The following is a 24,760-nucleotide window of genomic DNA, read 5'->3' on the forward strand; positions in this document are numbered from 1 at the left end:
GCCGAAGGCAGAGGCTTTAACCCACTGAGCCACCCAGGCGCCCCAGATAGTGTTTTATAAATTGAAGGTTTGGGGCAGCCAAACCAAGAGCATTTCCCCACTGCATGTTTCTGTGTCATGCTTTGGTAATTCTTGCAATTATTGCAGGGTTTTTTTCATGATTATTATATTTGTTACGGTCATTTGTGATCAGTGGTCTTTGATGTTACTATTCTTATTATTTTGGAGTGTCATGAACCACGTCCATATAAGATGGTGAACTTAATTGATAAATATTGTGTGTGTTTCCTTTTTTTTTTCTTAAGATTTTATTTATTTGACAGAGAAACAGCGAGAGAAGGAACCCAAGCAGGGGGAGTGGGAGAGGGAGAAGTTGGGTTCCCACGGAGCAGAGAGCCCGATCGGGACTTGATCCCAGGATCCCAGGATCATGACCTGAGCCGAAGTCAGATGCTTAATGGCTGCTCCATCCAGGCACACCTGTTCCGTGTGTTCTGACTTCTCCACCGACCACATGTTCCCTAGTCTCCCTCTCTTGGAGGCTCCTTATTCCGAGACATTACAGTATTGGAATCAGTTTAAATCAGTGTAGGGTTAAACTAATAACCCTACAATGGCCAGTAAGTGTTCAAATGAAAGGAGTCACATGTCTCACTTTAAATCACAAGGTAGATGATGAAGCTTAGTGACGAAGGCATGTCTTAAGCCAAGACAGGCTTGGGGTGGGGGGTGACTGCAACAAAAAAAAAATTGCAACTTCTGGAAGAATCATTTATTCTTGTAGGTCTTGTAAGTCCCCACGAACTTGACCTTGGCCTCTCATGGGGCCTTGCATTGAAGAGCAGGGTCTCTGAAGACATCCTTGTTGACGACCATTTTGTCCAAGGGGATATCCACAGAGTACTTCGTGGGCATGGGATGACTGTAGTTATAAACATTCGCAGAAGACTTGATCTTTGACCTCTTGGCAATTTCTTCTTGCCCATGGCAGCTGTCACTTTGCAGGGATAGCAGCCCATTCCAGCCACCTAAGCATGGCTGTAGGGACAGTCTGAGGTGCCATCATCAATGTTCTTCACAATGACCGCTTTGCGTCAGAAGTACTGTCCAGCTAGGACCAGCACCACCTTCCTGGGTTTTATGAACTTGCCCGTCTCAACACCAGCCACTCAAGCCTACAGCAGCAAGAAGGGAGATTTTCTAATAAAGTCCTTGAATGGTAGAATGAGTCATCTCAGGGTACAGGGACTTGTGTCACTGGAAATGATTAAGGAAAGGCTCAACAACGTCTTGACAGGAATGCTGGTTTATAGGAAAATTAAGCATTGTGGAGGTGGTGGGATCTAGATGATCTATTAAGTTCCCCTTGGACTCTAAGATTTTATTATTGAAATTATTTGAATTGCTGCCTCAGCTTTGGAGATATAAGCATAGTTTAAATATTTTATTTATCTCATTTGATACAGGAGAAATCCTATATTTTTTTTATTTTTAGAGAATGAAGCTGTCATATCCAACAGTAGAAAAAAATCTATCACTGTGGAGTAACATTCTCATTATCAGGATTATATATTACATTAGCCAACACTGTATTTCATCAGAGGTGTCTACAGAACTAACATTTTAGTCCATGCATTTCTCATGGGTAGAAGAATGAAAGCAGAACACCAGATTTAGTCTGTGTGCTGGAGATTTCCCACTATAAGAGGGTATGAATGTGTTTTAATTTCTAGTAGGGGTCAGTACAGTCATGTCCAATGTCCTTCTCAATACAGATATTTCAGGTGCTTTCTAGTCTTTATTATAGTGTAACATACACGTAGCAATACACTGAAAACAACAACAACAACAAAAAAGTACCCGTGAAAAAGAAGTCTTCTCTCTCTAGTGGCAGACATTGTTAGTTTTTTTATTTTTGTCTTTATGCGTACAGATGTTTTCTATGCAAATAAAAGTAGGTACATATATCCTCTTTTTTTTTTTAAAGATTTTATTTATTTATTTGTCAGTGAAAGTGAGCACAGGCAGACAGAGTGGCAGGCAGAGGCAGAGGGAGAAGCAGGCTCCCGGCTGAGCAGGGAGCCCGATGTGGGACTCAATCCCAGGACGCTGGGATCGTGACCTGAGCCGAAGACAACCGCCTAACCAACTGAGCCACCCAGGCGTCCCCATATATCCTCTTTTAAATACAAATGAGAACATGATAGAAACTGCCCTTTGCGTGCTCTTTAAAAAATGATTTAACATATGCTCAGATCTTCCCATGTCAGGACATAAATAACTACTTTATATAATTTTTAACAATTGAAATATAAATCACATAACATAAAATTTGTCCTTTTCAAATGCACAATTTAGTCTTTTTTAAAAAATTTGTTCACCCCATCCTTGGCAACCCACTGCTGTCTCTGTGGATTTGCTTATTCTAAACATTCCATATAAATAGAAGCATACAATATATGGCGTATTTTGCTAGCTTCTTTCACTTAGGACAATAATTTCAGGGTTCCTTCATGGTCTCTAACATGTATCGGTAGTTAAGTCCTTCTATGACTGAACAGCATTTTATTGGATAGATATTATAAAATTTTTTATAAAAAAATAAAATTTATAAATTTAAAAATTTATTTAAAAATTATAAATTTATAAAATTTATAATTTTTTTTAATCCATTGATGGATAGTTGGCTTGTTTCTGCTTTTTGGTTCGTATGAAGAATGCTGCTATGAATGTTCATGTGCACAAGTTTACGTGGCGTGTTGCCTTCCTATTTTTAATAACTTCATAGTAACCCATGACGTGGGTGCTCTGTAGTTTATCTAAATTTGTCTCCTACTCAGGGCATTTGGATTAGGTGTAAGCACTGTAATTAAATCTCTTGCAAACTGTCGTGCACGTCCATATCTGTGCAGCTTTGTGAGACAACAGTGTAAAGCAGGGGAATTAACTACATCAAATGATATGTGTAATTTTTCATTTTGATTAATATATTGCCTCATTGCCTCCTGGAAGCATCATTTGAGGCTTCCATATATCTGTTCCCTCGCAGTGTTTTCTGTTATCTTTTTAATCTCCCCAGCATTTGTAATGTTCACTTTTATTCCTAATATTTTATGCTGACTCTTTTTGCCAGAGGTTTGGCCCTGTGACTAGGCTATCCGCCCCTGTTGCCCAACACCCCAACTCTTGATTTTCTTGATTTGTATTTTGTCTTCCATTTCGTTTATTTGCACTCTTTATTATTTCTATACATTTTGAAATTTTATTATGTCAGGGTTTGTTCTAGCTTATTATGTTGGATGCCTAGTCTATCTATTTTTTTGGCCTTTCTTATTTAACGTAAGCACTTAAGGTCATAAGCTTTCCTCTAAACTTTGCTTTACCTGCACCTCACAAGTTTTGCTATGTTGTGTTTGTTATTCTTACATTTTAAGCATTTTCTAATTTCTTTTGTGATTTCTTCTTTGACCCTATGTGTAATTTAGGAGTGTTTCTTGATATCCAAACTTGGATGGCTTTAGTTATCACTTAGTAATTTTTAGCATAATTTCATAGTGAATATAGAATATACTTTTTAAAAGAAGATTTATTGGGGCACCTGGGTGGCTCAGTGGGTTAAGCCTCTGCCTTCGGCTCGGGTCATGATCCCAGGGTCCTGGGATCGAGCCCCGCATCGGGCTCTCTGCTCAGTGGAGAGCCTGCTTCCTCCTCTATCTCTGCCTGCCTCTCTGCCTACTTGTGATCTCTGTCTGTCAAATAAATAAATAAAATATTTTAAAAAATAAAATAAAAGAAGATTTATTTATTCGAGAGAGAGAGAGAGACAGAGTGCACTAGCAGGAGGGGCAGAGGGAGAGAGAAGAGAGTCTCAAGCAGACTCCTTGCTGAATGCAGAGCCTGTCTTAGGGCTCAATCTCACAACCCTGAGATCAGGACTTGAGCTAAAACTAAGAGTTGGGTGCTTAACGAACTGTGCCACCCCGAGAATATACTTTGATTTTTAGTCCTTTTGATATTTGTTGAGACTTACTTTATGGCCTGGTATGTGGTCAGTTTTTGAAAATATTCTGTGTGTGTGCTTGTGAAAACAAGTTATTTTCTCCATTTGATGAAATAATGTTCTATGTATACTTAATAGATTAAACTCAGTAATTGAATTCGAAGTATGTGTAACCTTACCAGATTATTTTTGTCTGCTTGTTTTGTCTGCAGTTACTGAGAGAAGTGGTTTAAAATATTCTCGGGGCGCCTGGGTGGCTCAGATGGTTAAGCATCTGCCTTTGGCTCAGGTCATGATCTCCAGGCCCTGGGATCGAGCCCCACGTCGGGCTTCTAGCTCATTGGGGAGTCTGCTTCTCTCTTTGCCTCTCCCCCTGCTTGTGCTCTCTCTGCCCCTCTGTCTCCCAAATGAGTAAATAAGATCTTAAAAAAAAGTTCTAATCTGTGAATTTTTCAGTTTCTTAGTATTGTTCACCCATTTTTAAATATATGTTTCGGGGGTGCCTGGGTGGCTCAGTGGGTTAAAGCCTCTGCCTTCAGCTCAGGTCATGGTCCCAGGGTCCTGGGATCGAGCCCCACATTGGGCTCTCTGCTCAGCGGGGAGCCTGCTTCTTCCTCTCTCTCTCTCTGCCTGCCTCTCCGCCTACTTGTGATATCTCTCTCTGTCAAATAAATAAATAAATAAAATTAAAAAAAAAATATATATATATATATATGTTTCGCAGCTGTGTATTAATGGCATAAGAGCTTAGAATTGTTTTGCCTTTCTTGTAAATTGAAACTTCCCTCCTGATGTGGTCAGAAGGAGAAAGAATCCTATATCCCTCTGGCTTTTTTTCTTCTCCTTTTTCCCCCAGGAACATCCTCCCTACACACACCTGGCTGTGGGAGTAACAGTAGACCACTGGAAATTCAAGTCTATCTGTTGGGAAAAGCAACCATGTTATTTGTAATTCAATTTCCCCCCAATATGGCATGTAACCATAGAAAGTCCTAGAAGAATGAAGGAAGAAATTCTGAAGGTTGGGAGAAAGGGTGTTTAGAAACCAATGGCTAAAACTTCTTAACTAATAATATTATGTTGACTCCTTATATCCAGTAAAGATTTTTACTCATTTCTACCAGCTGTCGGTACCCATTTGTCTTCCTTGCTGATAGTTTTCATGTTTGCCTGTTTCTCTTCCACCTCCTGTGTATTTGTTAGGGAGGTCATCTGGTTTCAAAGCTGGAAGGGACCTTAGAAGATTTTTTTCACTGTCTTTTCTCACCCCAAGGACACTTGATAGAAGAAGAAGCTCAGCTCCTCGTAGGTGAATTAAGTTTTTCACAGTTAGACCTTTTAGCAGAGTGGAGATGAGAAACAAAGTCCCGTTCCTGATTTCCTTGTCCTACATTTCCTACTTTTTTCCCCACTTGAAGTTCTCAGGATAGTTGAGATTGAGCAACCTGCTCAATTACTGGAATGTTCTGACTATATAAGCTGCTGTAAACGATTTCTTCTTTGGACTGTCTTGGGTACAGAGGACACTATGACCTCAGCTGAAATGTGGATACTACTGAAAGATTTGCTTGTTGGAGTAAAAATCTCAACCGTCAGCTCTTTTCAGTTTCGCCACTCTTTTTTTTTTTTTTAAGATTTTATTTATTTATTTGACAGACAGAGATCACAAGTAGGCAGAGACACAGGAAGAGAGGGAGGGGGAAGCAGGCTCCCCACGGAGCAGAGAGCCCGATGTGGGGCTCGATCCCAGGACCCTGGGATCATGACCTGAGCCAAAGGCAGAGGCTTTAACCCACTGAGCCACCCAGGTGCCCCCAGTTTCACCACTCTTGGAGACTGGGAACAAACTGGTTTCCAGAGGGTCCAGAACCTCTTCAAATGCATATTTCTGAGTCTGACCTGGCAGCGGATGTTCCTACATATTTCCCTGAGTGCAGTAAGCGTGTTGGCTTCATCCCGTTGTGGCGGTTCTGCTGTACGGGTTGTAATGGTCGGCTTTTTCTTCAATTACACAACTGCCAGCATCTACCCCATGGATGTTCTCACTCCTTGGGATTATGCCACTGGTTGGTAGTACGGTCTTGTGGGGCCACATGGACTTCCCTTTATGGTGAGTTTCCTATGTCCTTCAGGCTGGTTATGGAATTGATGATAGTGACAAACATCTTCCACTGGTGATTTTATAAGAATTTCTCAAGTTGTAAGCATCACAAGCTCTTTACCCATAAGTATATGTGTTTGAAGGCTGGACTCTAGTAAATCCATATATATTTTTTTAAATTTTACTGCCCCCCGCTCACGACATAGAAGTTGGTGAAGGTGTCTGTGGGTTTGTGTAGCTGGTTCCCTTTCTTTGCTTTTTTTCCTCCTGCCCCACCATATACACGTTTACTTTTCTTGGTCTGAGCTTCCCTTTACTTTCTAGAGAGTCACGGCATGTGTTGAGAGTTGCCGATGGAAGGGACTACAACGGTGAACAGTATGACAGAAGATAATACCTTGAGAACTACTGTCTATGCTCTTTGGATTGGAGGATTGTTTCCATGGTCTGTGTTAACCTTAGAAATAACACTGTCACATGTGTTACCAACAAAAATGGGTTCATTCAAGGATAGCAGAGAATTACAATTTGGGATGAGCAAGCTGAAGCAAAACTATAGGCAAGTCTGGAGAACAAAGGAGAAGAATGCTCTTTTACAGAAGGAAGGGAAAGGTTGGGGGCGGGGGCTGTTATAAACAAAAAGTCTGTTGGAGTAAATGGTGTGTTCAAGGTGTAGTGGCTTTTCATTGACTGAGCTGTGACAATCTCTCACTGACTCTGCTGTGGTGGTGGTGGTGGGGGGAAACCTTTCTTCTTCATTTTGGGGTAGTAAAGTAGCTAAAGTAGTATCAGCTTGTAAGGCAGGTCTCTTCCTTTGTCGCAATTGACCACCAACGTAGGGCACGAGAGCTCCCCCTTCTGGCCTCCTGGCTCCTTTCTAAAAGAGGTTGCCTTTTATTAAGCTTCACATCTATGAGGCTTTTAGTTTGAGTATCTCTGATCCTTGCTCCTCTCCCAAGCTCAAAACACTACGGTTCATCTTCCTGTGTCCTTAGAGCTTTTCGTTAGTGATGAGGACGGATTTCAGTCTGGACAATATGTAGGAGTTAACTCGGTATTCTGGGGGAGGGAGGGGCTTTCCAGGGTTGAGTGAACCCTCTAAGGGAGGTAAAACGCGAACCAGAGCTAGGCACTCTGTGTGCTGGCAGTGGAGAGAGATGAGAATTAGCAAGTGACCAGGTCCTCCCTAAAAGGTTTATATGTAACTCCAAAGAGATTAGTTTTATACTGAGGAACCATTGCGATATTTGTCAGCAGAGAGGTGACTTCAGAGTCGCCTTTTAGCCATATTAGTCAGGCTGTAGCTCGTAGAGGTAACTGAAGGAGGGCAAGTCCCAAGATTAATCAGGAGGTGAGTTAGAAGGCTGATAGAGTAATTCAAGCTAAAATAATGTGTCTGAACTAAGATCTCATAGAAAGGAGAGAGAGGACGAAGGATGGGTTTGAAAGCCAGTAGAAGGCTTTGCAGCTTGAATGGATGAAGGATTGAGAATGTGGGAAGGAATAAAGGGCAAAGCCCCAGGTTTCTGGGTTGCACTGACTTGGTCAAGGACCTGACATTCCCAGGGCCATAGAATACGACAGGAGCGGGGGAGGCAAAAAGCCAATCACGTAGGCAGGGTGATGAGTTCAGTCGGAACACTAAAATGAAGGTGCTCCCGTTCCACCTCTGTGATCTAGGAGGCAGTTGGCTGTGTGGTTCTGGATCTCAGAAGAGGTGTTGGCTTAAAATAAAAGAATTTTATGTTACATGTTTTTGACCACAATGACAAATAATTTTAAAATAACATAAATGTTGCAGAATTTTTAGTTTAGAAATTACCAGCAAACGGGTGGTAGTTGAAGCCAGGGAGTGCATGAGATTCTTGGCTCTTAGGTGGGCTCATAAAGTGAGAAGGACAGAAATAAGTGAACCACCAGCTTTGTAGATAGAGCTGGGCAGAGAAGAAGAGATCTAAAATTGTGCCATCAGGAAAATCAGGAGACCAAGCCCGCATGGATTTAGAACATGGTGGAAGAGATGTTTAATATTCAATCTAAAAAGTAGTCTTCCATACCACACTCCAGCGATGCCAGGTCAGGAAGGAGCGAACATGGTCAGTGACGTGGATTTAGCTACTACAGCCTGTTAGTGACTTTGGTGGGTGAGAGCAGTTGCCTGTAACGCATTCGTTTGCAATTATGTTTTTACCTGGTCTTCTCCACTGGAGACATCTTTATGTAGTCCACAGTACCTGACACATAGTAAGCACTCAATAAATAGTTGTTGCATTAATAAATTGGAATGTGATCATCCCTACGATCAAGAGAAATCCTGATTGAGATCTGGGTCTGCTCTGCTGGAAGTTCGGTGTTTTAGATTCTGCTTCTGTGTCGCAAGATATTTGTGGATAAACTCTTGAAAATTCTTAGTTAAAATAGTTAAGACAGTTTCTCACTTTGTTTTTCTTTGTGCATCAGGGGATTTTAGCATTCAAGATGCTTGATACTTCTGCTTTATTTTGCAAGTTTTTCTCTTTTGTTTCTTCCTCCTTGATATGTTGAAACCTCACTTTCTGTTGAGAAGGCTTGTACCTTATTTAAAAAGAGCAGCATAGGAAGAGAACGTTGGGTTGTGTTGTAGGAGTCAGGTTATTTTGAAATGAACTCTGACTCTTTAGAAGGTACTACAGCGTAACAAACTAGCATCAGTTGCAATATAAATCATTCACAATTTAGGTTTATCTGCGAGTTTAAAAGAGCCTTTGAACATTTCATAATTGGATAATTTGTTTGTATTACATGGCCTTAGTCATTTGGGCTTCTGGAATATTATCATTTGTTAGAACCTAGTGGGAGTTTGTATAGCTTCCCTTAAATAAAACTGTTTCTTTTTTAAAGGAAATGGCTTCCTCTGTGGTAGTAGCACTGGGGAGAAGGACTGGGAGGAGGGAGGTGTGGAGTAGTATGTAGGAAAAAGGGGGTGTTAAGATGAATTTTCTATGTCAATTTGGCTATTCGCCTACACATTCTACATGTTTCTTTGGAGGTATTTTTAAATGAGTTGAACATTTAAATCAGTATATTTTACTGTGTAAAGCAGGTTACCCTCCATAGAGTGAGTGGGACTTATCCGATTATTTAAAGGACTTAATTGAAAAAGACTGATCCACCTCCAAAGAAAGAATTCTGTCAACCACCTGACTACCTTTGGACTCAAGCTTCAACATCAGCCTGCCAGCCTCCACAGTGGTGTGAACCAATTCCTTAAAATCTGTCTTCCCCCCTCCCCCATGCATGTGTGTGTGCGTGTGTGTGCACGCGCATGTGTGTGTGTTTTATATTTAAATATATAGGGGTGCCTGATTGGCTCTGTTTGTTGGTAGAGCACGTGACTCTTGATTTTGGAGTTGTGAGCTCAAGCCCCAGATTGGGTATAGACCTTACTTATAAAATTATATAATTATAAAAATATATTTTTATATTTAATATTTCGTGTGTGTGTGTGTGTGTGTGTGTGTGTCTGTGTCTGTGTATACTCTTACTGCTCCTTTTTCTCTGGAGAACCCTCACTAGTGCAAGGGAAAACACAGTTTTGCTTCATTATTTTAAAATACTTTTGCTTTCCGTGTCTACCTCTGTGTCTCCTCTTGGTTTGGTGCTTTCTGGAAAAGCGAGACACACTTGATCACAGACGCAGGTCAGTGAACATGCTGGGACTTCCCTGGGCATCGAGTAAGGTACGCGGCTCGCTCTTCGCTGGCTCCCAGCTGAACGAGGCCAGGTCTCTGCTCTTGAGGAGTTTAAGACCGGAAGTGAGCAAACATCTGGGGGACAAGGCCGCTCGGGATGGGTTCTGTAAGAGAAAGCTGCACAGCATGCAGTAGAAATCAGAAGGGACTGCTGACTTCTGAGGGGCTGCTTGGGGAAGCTTGGGGCTGGCCCTTAAGGACGATGGGGTCTACTTACTGCCTTGGGGTGGAGAAAGCACGGTCGCACAGGCGCATCCCAGAAAGAGGTAATAGGATGACCGAAGGCCCAGGACTCGGGAAGTAGGCGGTACACTGGGGATAGGGAAAAAATGTGACTCTTATTTTACAGGAATACTCTCTAGCGAGATATTTTCAGCATGAAATGGACCCTAGAAAAGAGACAGCTTGCCGTTTCCTCCCAGCAGCTGTGGGCAGGAATGAAGGCAAATGTGCAAATGCTTGTATACCCCCGTGCTCGGTTTCTTCCACCGGGGTTGCTCCTGTTAGAGACACCATGGGCGTCCTCTAATCTGGTCTCTTCTGCTATCTGGGACTGACTGAACTTTCCCTCCTGGCTCAGCATCCCTCAGGGGATGGAAGGCAAATGAAGCTTGGGGGTTGGCAGTCCCTGCTTCACAGCTGTGCTCGGAGCTTGCCTCACGTTGGCCTGGCTTGCTGCTCCCTGGGAACGTGGCTGGGGGATGGGGGAGCCCTGTAAGGTATTTTGGTTGTCGTTAGTGAGGCATTCTTTGCTCTGAGGTGTTTTGTAATAACTCCAGTGAGGTGGAGTGTATGAAAGCACTTCGTAAACTGCGAAGCTCTGAACAGATGCAGTCATTATCATAAGTCTTTTCTCTCTACAGACAGTGGATGTTATGTTAGTGTCATATTTAAGTTTTTGAGCAGAGGCCTTAACTCTTAACTTTCTGTAATCAAGTATTGGTATAACAGCTTTTTTTAAAAAAAAAAGGTTTATTTATTTATTTGAGAGAGAGAGAGAGAGAGAGAGAGTGCGCGTGCGCACAGGGCGCACGAGCAATGGGAGGGGGAGAGGAAGAGGGAGAGAGAGAATCCTCTGGCAGATTCTCCGTGGATCGCAGAGCCGGATGCAGGCTTGATCCCAGGACCCTGGGATCATGACCTGAGCTGCAATGAAGAGTCTGACACTTAACCCATCCAGGTACCCCGTAACTTTTTTTTTTTTTAAGTTACTTTCATTTTCCTGATGGGCCGTTTTGGAACCTCATTCAAAGGATTTAATTAGGAGAGGCTGCTAAAAGAACTCCTTTGTGTCACCTGCGGCAGTCCTGTAGCACGTTCTTATTTCATAATCCCTAAATATGGGTCTGCTTGGGTGGAGTAATGGACTTGGGTAATCTAAGTCACATAGATTTAAGTTTTAGACACTTTTGATTAAGTTTATTGAGGTATAATTTACGTGTAGAAAAAAAAATTCTCCCCCTTTAGTGTACAGTTCTGAGTTTTGACAAACCTATAATTGTCACATGACCACCACCACCACGATGAAGATACAGGACAGTTCTGTGACCACCCAGATTCGCCTGCTGTGTTGTCAGCATGTCATCTCACCCTGGCCTCCAGCAAGCACCGATCTGTTCTCTGTCCCTAAACTTTTGCCTTTCCCAGTTAGTCATATAAATGGAATCATACAGTATTTAGTCGTGTGAATCTGGCTCCTTTCCCTTACTTAGCTAACATCTTCAAGACTCGTTCAAATTGTTGCGTGGATCAGTAGTCTGTTCCTTTTTAGTGCTGAGTGTTATCTTTTGGTGTGAATGTACCACTGTTTATCCATTCACCACTTGGAGGATACTTGGGCTGTTTTCAGATGGGGTTGATATCAATAAAGCTGCCATAAACATTCTTTTGTAGACTTTTGTGTGAACCTAAGTTTTCTTTTTTTTTTTTCTTTTTTTTTTTTTAAAGATTTTATTTATTCACTTGACAGAGAGAGATCACAAGTAGATGGAGAGGCAGGCAGAGAGAGAGAGAGGGAAGCAGGATCTCTGCCGAGCAGAGAACCCGATGCGGGACTCGATCCCAGGACCCTGAGATCATGACCTGAGCCGAAGGCAGCGGCTTAACCCACTGAGCCACCCAGGCGCCCCTAAGTTTTCTTTTCTTAGGGTAAATATCTTTGGGTAGCCTTGATGGATCATAAGACCAATGTATGTTTTAACTTTATAAAAAGATGACTAACTGTCTTTACCAGCAGTGTATGAGAATTTCAGTTGCTCAGAATCCTTGCCAGCCCCTTGGTATTATTGTATTTTAAAAAAATGTTTAGCCATTCTATAGGTAGTAAGATAACTAATTGTATTTTCTTAATAAATGAATTTTTTTAAATTTAAATTTTATTTTTTTTAAAGATTTTGTTCATTTCATTTGACAGAGAGAGAGCACAAGCAAGGGGAGCAGCAGGCAGAGGGAGAGGGAGAAGCAGACTCCCCGCCAAGCAGGGAGCCCCATGTGGGACTCAATCCCAGGACCCTGAGATCATGACCTGAGCTGAAGACAGATGCCTAACTGACTGAGCCACCCAGGCGTGCCTAATGAATGAATTTTGTATGTAAATTATACCCTAGTTGGTGATCATTTTTTGAAAAGTACCAGCAACAAAGTAGGAAAAAGCAATAGTAACATATAAAAATGACTAAGGATGAATATCTAAGGTAGAAAAGGAAGTCATAAAATTAAAAAGAAAATCACAAACAATAGGTATATGATAGAAATGGTAAATTCACAGAAAAAGATGTGTGACTAGCCAGTAAGTGTAATACGGGCTCACTAAGTATCAGGAAATTCAGTGGGGCTTTTCTTTTCTTTTCTTTTCTTTTTTTTTTAAAGGAAGTTCAATTCCTTATTCTTTCTGGGAGTCTCAGTTACTATGGGCTTTGAAACAATTTGACAGTGTCCATAAAAACAATACATATACCCTTCATTCCATTGATTCTGCTTTGAGGACTGAATTAAATAAAGAGTATCACATGTGTGCAAAGATGTATGACAATGTTAACCTTAAAAATAAAACTGTTATTTTACCATTAAAAATGGATCTATTTAGGAAGAATAGCAGAGAATTGCAATTCAGGACATGCAAACATGGCAAAACCTTAGGGAAGTCCAGAGAACAGAGGAGAGGAGCACTCTTACAGAGGAGAGGAGGTAGTTGAGAGGTGCTCTTATAAACAAAGTGTTCATGAGCGCAAAATGGGTGATCAAAGTATAGTGGCTTCTCATTGGATCAGTCATGACAATCTCTCATTGGCTGGATTCTTGCTAGAGGAGGAGGAAACCTTTATTCCTCCTGCTGGGATAGTAAGGTAGTATTCACTTGGGACTTAGAAGGTATGTCTCTTCCTGCTGGGGTCTACAACTGAGGAGAGGTAACACATGAGACCTTATCCCTTTTGGCCTCCCGACTTGAGTTTAATGAGGTTTCCCTTTATTAATTTTCACAGTAAGAATGTTTATATAATATTACTTGCACGAGGAACTGTTGAAAGCTCTCTAAATATGTACCAAAGGAGAGAATGGATAAAGAATTACCAAACTGTGTTAATTTGCATGTACCTAATAACTAATGATTTCGAGCACCTTTTCATGTGTTTCTTGCCTACTCCTATGTTTTGGTTAAGTAACAGTTTGGAACTTTTGCTCATTAAAATTAGGTTGTCTTTATTGTAGAATTGTAATTGTTGTTCTTTATTTTATTACTATTTGTAATTCCCATCCCTCCCCCCTTGTAATTGTTCCTGAAAGATCATGGCCGCAAATTCTTTATCAGATATGTGGTTTGCAAATAACTTTTTCCTAGTTTGTGGCTTGTCTTTTCATTCTATTGATAGTATCTTTCTCAGAACAAGAGATTCTAATGTTGATGAAGACCACTTTTTTCAGGTTTTTAAAAAAGATTTATTTATTTATTCATTTTAGCCCCTGATGAGGTTTTTTTGTTAACATTTATTGTGCTTTTCATGCATAACTATAAGATATCTGCCTATCCTAAGATCCTGAAGATTTTCTTTTGTCTTTTCTTCTAGAAGTTTTATAGCTTTGCATTTTATATTAGCTTGTGATCCATTTTGAGTTAAAGTTTTATTTCCTTGGAATAATTTAATTTGTTTTAACTCAGAGAACAAATGTAGTATAGAAGTGTAATTGTAGGACTCATTGTCTCTGGTTGGTATTTTGGAAACATGGCTTTGTCAGTGAATTTCAAGCTCCTTGACAAGCAGTAGGGAATATCGTGACTAAGTTATTCAAAAGTATATTCATAAAACCTGAAACAAAGGTTTTATGAAAGAAAACTTATCCTGATACCAGTATTTATTCTTACTACGTTTTTCCTGCACTTCTGTGTCATTACAAATGCATGTCCTGACCTATTAAAGAGATTTCATATCCCGTTAATGGGTCCAGATCAGTGAAAAACATGAGCTTAACTCTTAGAACTTACAACCCTTACCACCTCCACTCACAAAAGTAACTTGTTTTTACCATTTTCTTTCTGGTAAGTAATAATCCTACTCAGTTTTTCTCTAAACACAATTTTTGTCACAACTGAAAATAGTAGAAAGAATTTACTATAAACGCGGTGATTTTTCTCTGTTATTTTAGTTGTGATAAAATCTTAGTATCTGTTAAAATGGTGATGCTCAGCCCCTGGGGAGCTATAAAATTTTGATGTTTGTGTTTCACTGTCTATGCCTATCTTAGTCAAGTTTTTTTTTTTTTCCTTCTGAGTAACAGAAGTTACCAGTGGGTTAAGGAACGGTTTTATAGGGTAGAGTCCAGGGCAGTGAAATGGCAAATCTCAGTAACATTGCAACTGTTGTAGCATTTGTGTTTTGGGCTACACTGGCTTTGTTGTTTTTTTTTTTTTAAAGATTTTACTTATTTTAGAGAGAGAGCATGAGTGGGGGGAGGGGAAGAGGGAGAAGCAGGCTACCTGCTGAGCTAGGAGTCCAAGGTGTGACTCAATCCCAGGACTCCAAGATCATGACCTGAGCCGAAGGCAGATGCTTAAGTGACTGAGCCACTCCGGCTCCCCTCCACTGGTTTCATTTTGCTTCTTTCTGTGTGATTCCTTCATCCCTCTCTCTCTGAAGACTGCCTTTCTCTGATTCTCTTTGCACATGGCTGCCCCGAAACCCTGAGTTTACTTCAAACCAGCCTAGAATTACTCGGCTGCAATGCCCAGAAAAGACCATGTAATTAGTTTGGGGCAGGTTTCACTGGTCCAGTTTGCCCAGGTGGGGTGGGAACAGAAAATACAACCCTAGTCTCCTGCTGTGCATAGAAGATATGCAGTTCTCAGAGACTGAGAAGAGTCTCCCACAAGTTCAGTAAGGCTGATTGGCATACATTTATCTTTTAGCATGTATGTGTGTATTTATTTTAAAGATTTTATTTATTTATTTGACACAGAGAGAGAGCGAGAGAGGGAACACAAGCAGGGGGAGTGGGAGAGGGAGAAGCAGGCTTCCTACTGAGCAAGGGGCCCTATGCAGGGCTCTATCACAGGACCCCGGGATCATGACCTGAACTGAAGGCAGATGCTTAAGAACTGAGCCCCCCCCCCCAGGTGCCCCTTTTAATATGTATTTAAATTAATTTGGTTTTCAGAATGCAGAAGTTCAGAAAAAGTTTGTAGGTATTAAAAAAAAGCAAACTAAAGTAAGTTAGGGATTGCAAAACCAGAAAATTCACAGCGTCATCCAAGAATGACTTTTTATTTCCTTCATTTTTCATGTATTTCTTTCATTTTTATGTAATTGAACTTATATAATACATAGAAATTAAGTTGAATGTATTGAGTACAGATTGCTCTTAATTTTTATTTTTATTTTTTTAGAGAGAAAGTGTGAGCGCGGGAGGGGTTGGGGGGAGAGCATCCTAGGCAGGCTCCAGCGTGGAGCCCAGTTCGGGGCTTGATCTCACAACCCTGAGTTCATGGCCTGATCTGTAACCAAGAGTCACATGTTCCACCAACTGAGCCACCCAGGTGCCCCTGGGGTACTCGTTATTTTAAAAGATGGCGGTCATGAACATATAAAATACCTGTGGGTTCAACAATTGACAGAGTTGGAGGTTAAGGAAAATCGAAATCGAAAATATTAAACATGTATTACAGATTGAAATTGCAATAAGTTTTTTCTCATGGCTTGCATGAAGGCACTTTATTTGAAGCGTTTTCATTTTGATATATTAAAATTCAAAGTCCTCTCCAAGTTGGGAGAGGGAGATAGGAGACTAACATTTATTACAATTCTGCTTAGTCAGGCACTTAACATTGTATTATTCTAGTCAGTCCTTAAAACCACCCTTTGAAAAGTAGGCTTTATCATCCCATGGCCAATGAAGAAATTAAATCCTAGGAGAAAGAAGAAATTTGTGACCAGGCTACGATTTAAGCTCAGGTCTTTGTGACTTGAAAGTCTCTTTTCTTTCCACTTTACCATTTAGGAGTAAGAAAGGACTATTGGCAAAACCATTCCAAAGGAGGCTGTAAGTAGGACTATACAGAAACTACCTCGCTCGTTTTTTGGTGTTTTTTTTTTTAAGATTTTATTTATTTATTAGAGAGAAACACAGCGAGAGCGGGAACATAAGCAAGGGGAGTGGGTGAGGGAGAATCAGGCTTCCTGCAGGGCAGGGAGCCTGATGTGGCCTAGCTCATTTTCTTGTCTGAGTACTTAAGACTCAGTCTCAGAGTTAAACATGTGGCAACCATTTCTCCAATATCTGGAGCAAAAAGAGAATCCTATCAGTTATCTAATTAATGTTAGTCACTTAAGCACCTGGATTTTTCAGAGATGACCAAAGGGATAAGTCAATATTGAAAAATAGCAGTAGCTTCCTCAGTTTAGAAAAAAATTGTCTTTTAACCTTATATTCTAAAGATTAATGCAAGCTAAATTGGGAATTGGAGGCGAAGAGGGAAAGCTGACCTTTCTTTTCTCATCTGAATAAACAGGAAAAGGAAAGCAAAGACTGGCTAAACGGTATTTCCCAGTTTTCCTTTTTTAATGTGAAAAATCAGAAGAAATATATGCTTCAGAAATATTTGTTGGAGACATATTTATAACAAAAACGTTTTACCACCGGTGTAGCTAGGTTGAGCAAATTTAAATTGGTTGTTATTGATGAGATTGAAGAGGCAAAGCTATCCTTCAAATATTCATGATTTTTACCTGTGCGTTAATGAGAGTTTACCTTTGAATTTATCAACCTAAATGGTTTTGTCAAGTAAAATGAAAATGAATCACATTTGGTTTCTTGTAATTTCAGACTCAGACTGAAAAACTTTCAAACCATGGCAAGGGCGTAATTCCTAAAATAACGAATTTTTGTCTTTCGGGTGGTAAACAATATTCATTAAAGTTCTAGCAAAACATAAGAATATGCCCTCTTTGTAGGTAATCTAATCAGATGTGGTCTCCCTGGTTTTTCACTTAAGATTAATTGGATACGAATTAAATCTAGCCTAATGCTTTATTTATTAAGAATTCGCAGTGACCTTTTTTTAAAAAAAGAGGGGTGGGGGACGTAGATGAGCTCTGATGTCCCAGATATGAAGAGTGGGAATGAAGATTGTCTAGTTCTTTAATTGTCTGGCCGTTCTTTAGGAACTATCTTTTCTAGTTAAGGGACAAACTAATATAGCATGACATGCTTCAAGCGTCAAACATCAGAGTCCAGACCAAACTGTTTTCAGCATTTCTGTTCTAAAAGTACCTAATTAAAAGTAACCATGAGTTACTGGCTCAGACATTAGCCCAGGGTTAGGGAAAATGAAGCACACTTAAGAGTCAATGGGTTGAACCAAATGTCCTCTTCTCTTCAGTACCCCTAATGTTTTTCTCATTGGTATACCTAGATCAGGCAATGGAAACTTCTTAATGACAGGATTTTATTCTTCTCAAGCTAAACCTTCTTGGCCTCTTCACCTTACATTCTCTCTGACTCCTTGACCCCCTTTTCTTACTCGCTGAAGTTCAGCACACATACAGGTCAGTCAATTTACAACTAAACTTCCGCCTTGTGGTGAGCATGTTATGTGGGTCATAGACTTCTTTTTTTTTAAGATTTTATTAATTTGATAGACAGCGAGAGAGGGAACACAAGCGGGGTGGGGGGGGTGGGAGAGGGAGAAGCAGGCTCCTTTCTGAGCGGGGAGCCTGATGCGGGGCTCGATCCCAGGACCCTGGGATCATGACCTGAGCTGAAGGCAGATGCCCAACAACTGAGCCACCCAGGTGCCCCTCACAGACTTTATTTAAGGAATTAATCTGTCAGTCAAAGTCAGCTTCTTACCACCCTTTCAGGATTGAAATTCTAATTAGTCTGTCTTAAGACATCCTTTGTCTTAGACACCTAATTCCCCCTGATACTCTGGTTGCTGCCTGGTTAGAGCTGAGACCATTGCCAGGGGTCAGTTTTGCATATCCACACTTAATTGTTGGCTTTCTGATAAACTACTTCTCTGCTCTTTCTTTGACTTTTTTGCTTCCAGTTTCTGTTTCTTAGTTCTGTTTGCCAAGCTATCCCAGTATCAGTGATAAAGAACATTTACCTTTTCCTCTTGACCAGATTCAGGACCAGTTCCTGATTTTTTTCAGATGTTTGCCAGGCACTGTACGTGTTCTTATCCATCTTGGACCCCTAAACTCCCCCTGCTTGTTTTAGAGAAGCAGGAGGGGAGGAGCAGAGGGAGAGATTGAGAATCTGAAGCAGGCTCCTTGCCCAGTGTGGAGCCCAATGCGGGGCTCGATCTCACAACCCTGAGATCATGACCTGAGCTGAAATCAAGAGTCGGACACTTAACCAGCCACCCAGGTGCCCCACATCCTGCTTTTAAATTAAAATTTTTAATACTTTCTTAACCAGAAATAATGTTCATAAATGATATAACCTGCCTTTCTATATAATGCCATGATTGTAACATAAAGGGCAAGTGTATGTAATGTCTAATAACACAGCATGTGTTCCAGGAGGTGACTGTGAAGGCACAGTTGTCCCAGAAGGTGGAATGAAGTAATGGATGTTTGTACCTACTTCTATAGAGTGGGTTTGCATTTGTGAGAGGTGAGAAGATAATTCTGTATAAGAAGCCAGGAAAATAAAAAATCAGTGATGCACATGAACCACAAAATAAAAATGTTAGGACAACCGAACAGACTTTTTTGTGTATGATAAGAGAAAGAAGGAATTAGCTGAAGTAGAGAAAGCATGCCGGGATTAATGATAGGCTGTCAAAATGGGGAAAATGAGGAAGTACAATCATTCTCAGACCTGGGCCATATTTATAAGTCTAGTGACAAAATAGCTCCCTTTGTTGTGATATGGGACAGGGGACGGTGGGGAATCCCTGAAAGTGTGTTCTGTATTTTCAAATACTACCACCTATCAAGGCATATTTTAAGATCTCAGCACTTCAAAAAATCTTGAAGACCGTATCCTTCTTTAGGTGGTGAGGAATAGAGGATGGTTTAAGAAGAGAAATGGTCCAATAAGAAGATACACAGAAGTTGAGCAGTAGATGTCTGTGCATAGAGAAGATGGAAAAACACCACGCAGCTCCTGGGTGCTTCCCATATGATCTCTCAGAGCTGAGGTTTTTAGTGTTAGACTTTTTTTTTTCTTTTAGCGATTTCTTTTTTTTCTTCAAAGTTCTTATTTATTTGAGAGAGAGCAAAAGCTAGAGAAAGAGGGAGAGCATGAGTGGGGTGAAAGGCAGAGGGAGAAGCAGACTCCCTGCTGAACAGGGAGCCTGATGCGGGGCTCAATCCCTGGTCTCTGGGATCAGCACCTGAACTGAAGACAGATGCTTAATCAACGGAGCCACCCAGGTGCCCCAAAATTTTTTAGAAATTACATATAGCATGGGGCGCCTGGGTAGCTCTGTCAGTTAAGCATCCTACTCTTGATCTCAATCAGGTCTTAATCTCAGGGTTGTGAGTTCAGGTTCTATGTTGGGCTCCATGCGGGGTGTGGAGCCCAATTTTAAAAAATGCATACATAAAAAAAAATGCATACATATGCCCTTATATACATGTATATAGCATAATAATAATCTGAAATATTAAAAATAACTTTTGAGAGCCATGTGGTTTATGTGTCTAATGACATTTTGTTTGAAATTTATTAAAAAGAAAGCCATAATCTCGGACATTGTTGCAAAAGTTTCATTGTTTTTGCAGTAATGCCACTATTGCCCCAAAACCCTTTTCAATAATGGGTTGTTGAGAAATGCTTTACTATAGAGAAAGTGGAGAGAGTACATCATATAATTTTGAGACAATGTCTTTGATTCAAACTTCTATCTCCATAAAGACTTTGCCCTGGGGCACCTGGGGGGCTGAGTGGGTTAAAGCCTCTGCCTTCGGCTCAGGTCATGATCTCAGGGTCCAGGGATCGAGTCCCACATCGGGCTCTCTGCTCAGTGGGAGCCTGCTTCCCTCTCTCTCTGTCTGCCTCTCTGCCTCCTTGTGATCTCTCTATCAAATAAAGAAATAAAATCTTTAAAAAAAAAGACTTTGCCCTAAATTATTAGGCTTTTCTCTTACTATTTTTAAAAAACATTTATGTATTTGAGAGAGAGGGAGTGAGCAGGGGGAAGGGCAGTGGGAAAGAATCTCAAGCAGACTCCCCACTGAGTATGGAGCCTGACACTGGGCTTGATCCCATGACCCTAAGATCACAACCTGAGCCGAAATCAAGAGCCAGACACGTAACTGACTGAGCCAGCCAGGCACCCCCTCTTAGCTTCTTATAAAAGCTACCTAGTGTTAGTATACACGAGACTGTTCCTCATACCATGTGTGTTGGATTTAGTCTGCTAGAACATTCCTCTCTTTTGGGATATGGGGCAATTCTTTGCTGCGTGGGACTGCTCCAAGCATTCGTTGACTCTAGTCTCTGCCCACTGAATGTTAGTAGTGTCCCCAAATAATTAGGAGTTGTAAAAGCACATTGATGCATTTCCAAAATCTTAATGTGGGCCATCCCCATACTGGCCCACAAGGGCCACATTGTAATTGAGGGGTGGTCGTTCTTGTGTTCAGGGTTAGAATCCTGACTCATCCACTTCGTCATAGTGACCTTGGGCATGCTAACCTTCTGAAGTCTCTCTCTCTCTGTTTTTTTTTTAAAGATTTTATTTATTCATTTGAGATAGAGGGAGAGCACGAGCAGGGGGAGAAGTGGAGGGAGAGGGAGAAGCTGATTCCCCACTGAGCCAGGAAGCCCGATGTGGGGCTCGATCCCAGGACTGGGAGATCATGACCTGAGCTGAAGGCAGACGCTTAACCAACAGAGCCATGCAGGCGCCCCAAAGCTCCATTTTTTTTTATGAATAAAACGAGGCTCATCATACCTTCGTCACTGGGTTGTTTTGAGGTTTAGGTAAAATGACTCCTGTAACGAGCCCGGCACATAGAAGACTTCTATAAATATTAGTTCCCTTTTCATCTGCCTCCACTTTTAGATCGGTTTTGCATTTTCTAAAAGGATGCGATGGATGGGAGACGAGCTTTTCTTGTAGGAATTGCAGGCTACCTGACTGCTGGATGGGGGAGTTGTTTGGGAGCAGTTGGGCTTTTTCAGCGCCCCTGTACTCAGTCATGTGCTTAGGATGCTTTGTAGTTTGCCAACACACAGCAGCTACACGCGATGCACAAGGATTAACCCTAATTGTGCCTCAGGAGATATTACTGTAGCCTTTGTTTTGCTTGTCTAACTTCATTTAAGACACAGGAGACCTGTCTCCTGGGAATTCCATCAGCCGAAGTCCTCCTCCTGCGTCCCGCAGCACCATAGCTCACATACCTCTATTCATAACGCGGATCTATCTGCTCTATATTGATGTTCTGTTTTCCCCGTGCAATTGAGTTCTCTGAAAGTGGAGGCTCTTCCTTTCCACCTTGATATGCTTGCTGCCCTGCACAGTGCCTGGTTCTTTGTACGCATGCTATAAAATCTGTATCACTAACGGTTTTCGAGTGATGTGAAGCACAAGGTACTTTTATTTTGTATTTATTTATTTTTTGCCCCAGGTACCTTTAATGTCCACTTGACATTGGGAATTCTGTGTTTGGGGTTACATGACTCATACGTAGAGCTAGCATCTGGGCTCAGGTCAGCTGTCTGAGGCATCTGAGCTCTTAACCATAATGCTGGAATGTGTCTCCCCACTGAGAACGGAAGCGTTGCCATCTGGGATAATGTAGGGCAAGGTTAGCCAGAGAGAATGTGGAGCGTCTCCTGGGGGACACCGTCAGGAGCCTGAAGGGCATCTTACCCGGAGGCAAGCTGGTGTGTGTGCGCGTGAATGTGTGTGTTTCCTGAGGCTTACTTAGAAAGGAAGTCATATTTTATTGTACACACTTTTTCCCTGTGTGATATCAACTATTAGTAATGAAGGTGCACACAATGAATTTATCTCTGAAATGCATTTTGGTCATTATCAATGTATTTATATAGTGATGACGAGTGAATTTCTCTCACCGTAAGCCCCCTCAGTCTCTCAGTATGCCGGTGTCATTACCCCCGACTACTTCTCACCTTACGAGATTTACTTTCATGGCAGAATTAAGGCCGTTGATATACCTGTAGGCAGCTCGCTGTATTTTGAGTGAAAATAAGGTGAGGAAAGGTGGAAAGTAGACACCACTCAGATTTTTCGATTCCTTGGGCAATGGGCCACTGTAGAATTTTTCTTCTTAGGTAACAGTTTTTACCCCCTTATCACCAACGTGGTTTCATTTTAAATACTTTGGTTACATATTTTCTCGCTGACTCGTGTTCATCTTGACGGCTATTACTGTACAGTGTTTTAAAGATGCCCTCAGGATTTGTTGAGACTTGCAGAAATATTTGCTTCTGTAACGTATGATCTCGGGTGGCAGTGCTCTTCTTATCTTCCTTGAACTGGTGTTTATGCTTTTCCTCGTTCTATTGCCATCGGATGTCATGTGGTCGCATTGTCAGTGTGCCTTCCTGTAGCTACCTCCTGGCCCCTTTCTGATTTGTTGCAGGCGCAAAACTAGTTTGCCCAGCTTCTCGAGAACTGGACTCAAAAGGACCAAGGGGCATGTCAGTTCCAAAGTGGATGTTCATCTGTGCCTGAGCTTTGGGACGTCTGTTTTGTCTCTAAGGCCTCTTATGATTTATGTGCTTCTCTGCTGCAGTTTGAAGAAAGTTCCCACAAAATGGGTTCATTCCAGGCATTATCTTGTAAAATGTTAGGCATTTTCATTTTATGGGTTCAAAAGAATTGTTTGGCTTAATAGTCAAGTAACTTTCCAGCAGATTGTTTCAGTGACGTTTTGTAATCGGATATGTTGGAAAGTAAAATGCTTTCTGCTTTACTGAAAGAAACGGTGCTGTCATTTAGTCTGTTGAAAAAGGGGGAGGAAAGTCAACAAATATTTTCAGTGCTAGTTTTGTGACCTGCATTTATTTAGGTACTTTGCAGGTGAGTGACTGAATTCTAATTCTTTTAAGTTTATTTATTTACTTATTTATTTGAGAGAGAGAGGACAGGGAGAAGCAGAGGGAGAGGGACAAGCAAACTCTGTGCTGAGCGTAGAGCCCAATGTGGGGCTCCATCTCATGACCCTGAGATCGTGACCTGAGCCCAAATCAAGAGTTGGATACTCAACCCACTGAGCCACCCAGGAGCCTCCTGAGTTATAATTCTTGATCCAGAAGACATTCCAGGCTTAGATCCCTGGTTTCATCACTTCTGGCTGATTTGACATTGGACAGATCTCAAGGTCCTCCTTGGTAAATTTCAGATAATGTCTATCTTCAAGAAGAGTGAGAATTACTGAAAATATACATACTGATTGCTTAGGAGAGTGCTTGGCAAGTAGTTAATTTTTTCATTGGATACCTACTAATGTATGATTAATCCTGTACCATGATGTACATCTAGCAACTGTTGGTAAGTAATTATAAATTGAAGACGTATCTTCTAGAATACTTTAAAGCATACATGCCCTCTTTTTTTGCATTCTCCTAGAAAAGGAGGTTTTGCTGCTTGTTCTTCTCCCTCTGCTTCTCCCTTGACTTTGTGCTCACTCTCTCTCTCAAATAAATAAATAAATAAATAATCTTAAAAAAAAAAAATGAATCACTCAGTCACTCACCTGCAAAGTACCTAAATAAATGCAGGTCACAAAACTACCACTGAAAATATTTGTTGACTTTTCTCCCCCTTTCCGACAGACTAAATGACAGCACCGTTTCTTTCAGTAAAGCAGAAAGGGTTTTACTTTCCAACATATCCGATTGCAAAACGTCACTGAAACAATCTGCTGGAAAATCTGTTTACAGTGTTCAAAGCAGCTTTAACTTATTGCTGCTATCACTGCTCTCCTTGTAGTTTATTAGCTGAATGAATGAACAGCATGGGAAATAAATAGGATAAATACTATCACCTGTTTTAGAGATAAGACTAATGAGGCTCAGAAAGGTAACTGGCCCAAAGTCACATGGCTGGAAGCAGAGGGAGAACTGAAACCCAGGTCTTTGGTTTCATCATCCTGGAAGCAGCGAGCATAGAATCACTTATTTGAGGTGTCTTCCACAGAAATGAACCTAGCAAAGTCAGCATTGAACAAGTATTTGTGTACAGCGGAAGGGGTTGTAATGGATCCTATGGACTAAGTAAAAATTAAAAGATAGTAAAAAAAAAAAAAAAAGGAAGGGTAATACCAGCCCTTACTTTGCCTGGTTTTCCTTATCTCCTGATTGACCACTGTGCATTTTTTTCTAAGGGTGATTTCGAACGTTGCTGGAATTTGATGGGAGTACAGCTTTTCCTGACAGTCATCAGTTGGGTTCCTGGCACCGCCATCCGTCAATCACCCAAGATGCGAAAACATTAGTGATATTTTT

General features: G+C 41.1%; 1 protein-coding gene across 3 annotated transcripts in view; it reads left to right on the forward strand.

Moving 5' to 3' along the window:
• Window positions 1-24,760, forward strand: part of KLHL13 (kelch like family member 13) — a 197,852-nt gene that overhangs the window by 33,310 nt on the left and 139,782 nt on the right. The window contains exon 1 of one of the 3 annotated variants that reach the window (XM_047716314.1): window positions 22,083-22,163. The exons of the other annotated variants lie outside the window; for them this stretch is intronic. The gene's annotated coding sequence lies outside the window, so the exon portion shown is untranslated. Of the gene's footprint in view, window positions 1-22,082; window positions 22,164-24,760 lie in introns of those variants that run through there. 3 annotated transcript variants of the gene reach the window in all.

The sequence above is a fragment of the Lutra lutra genome, chromosome X (assembly GCF_902655055.1).
Source record: "Lutra lutra chromosome X, mLutLut1.2, whole genome shotgun sequence".
Classification (NCBI taxonomy): Eukaryota; Metazoa; Chordata; class Mammalia; order Carnivora; family Mustelidae; genus Lutra; species Lutra lutra.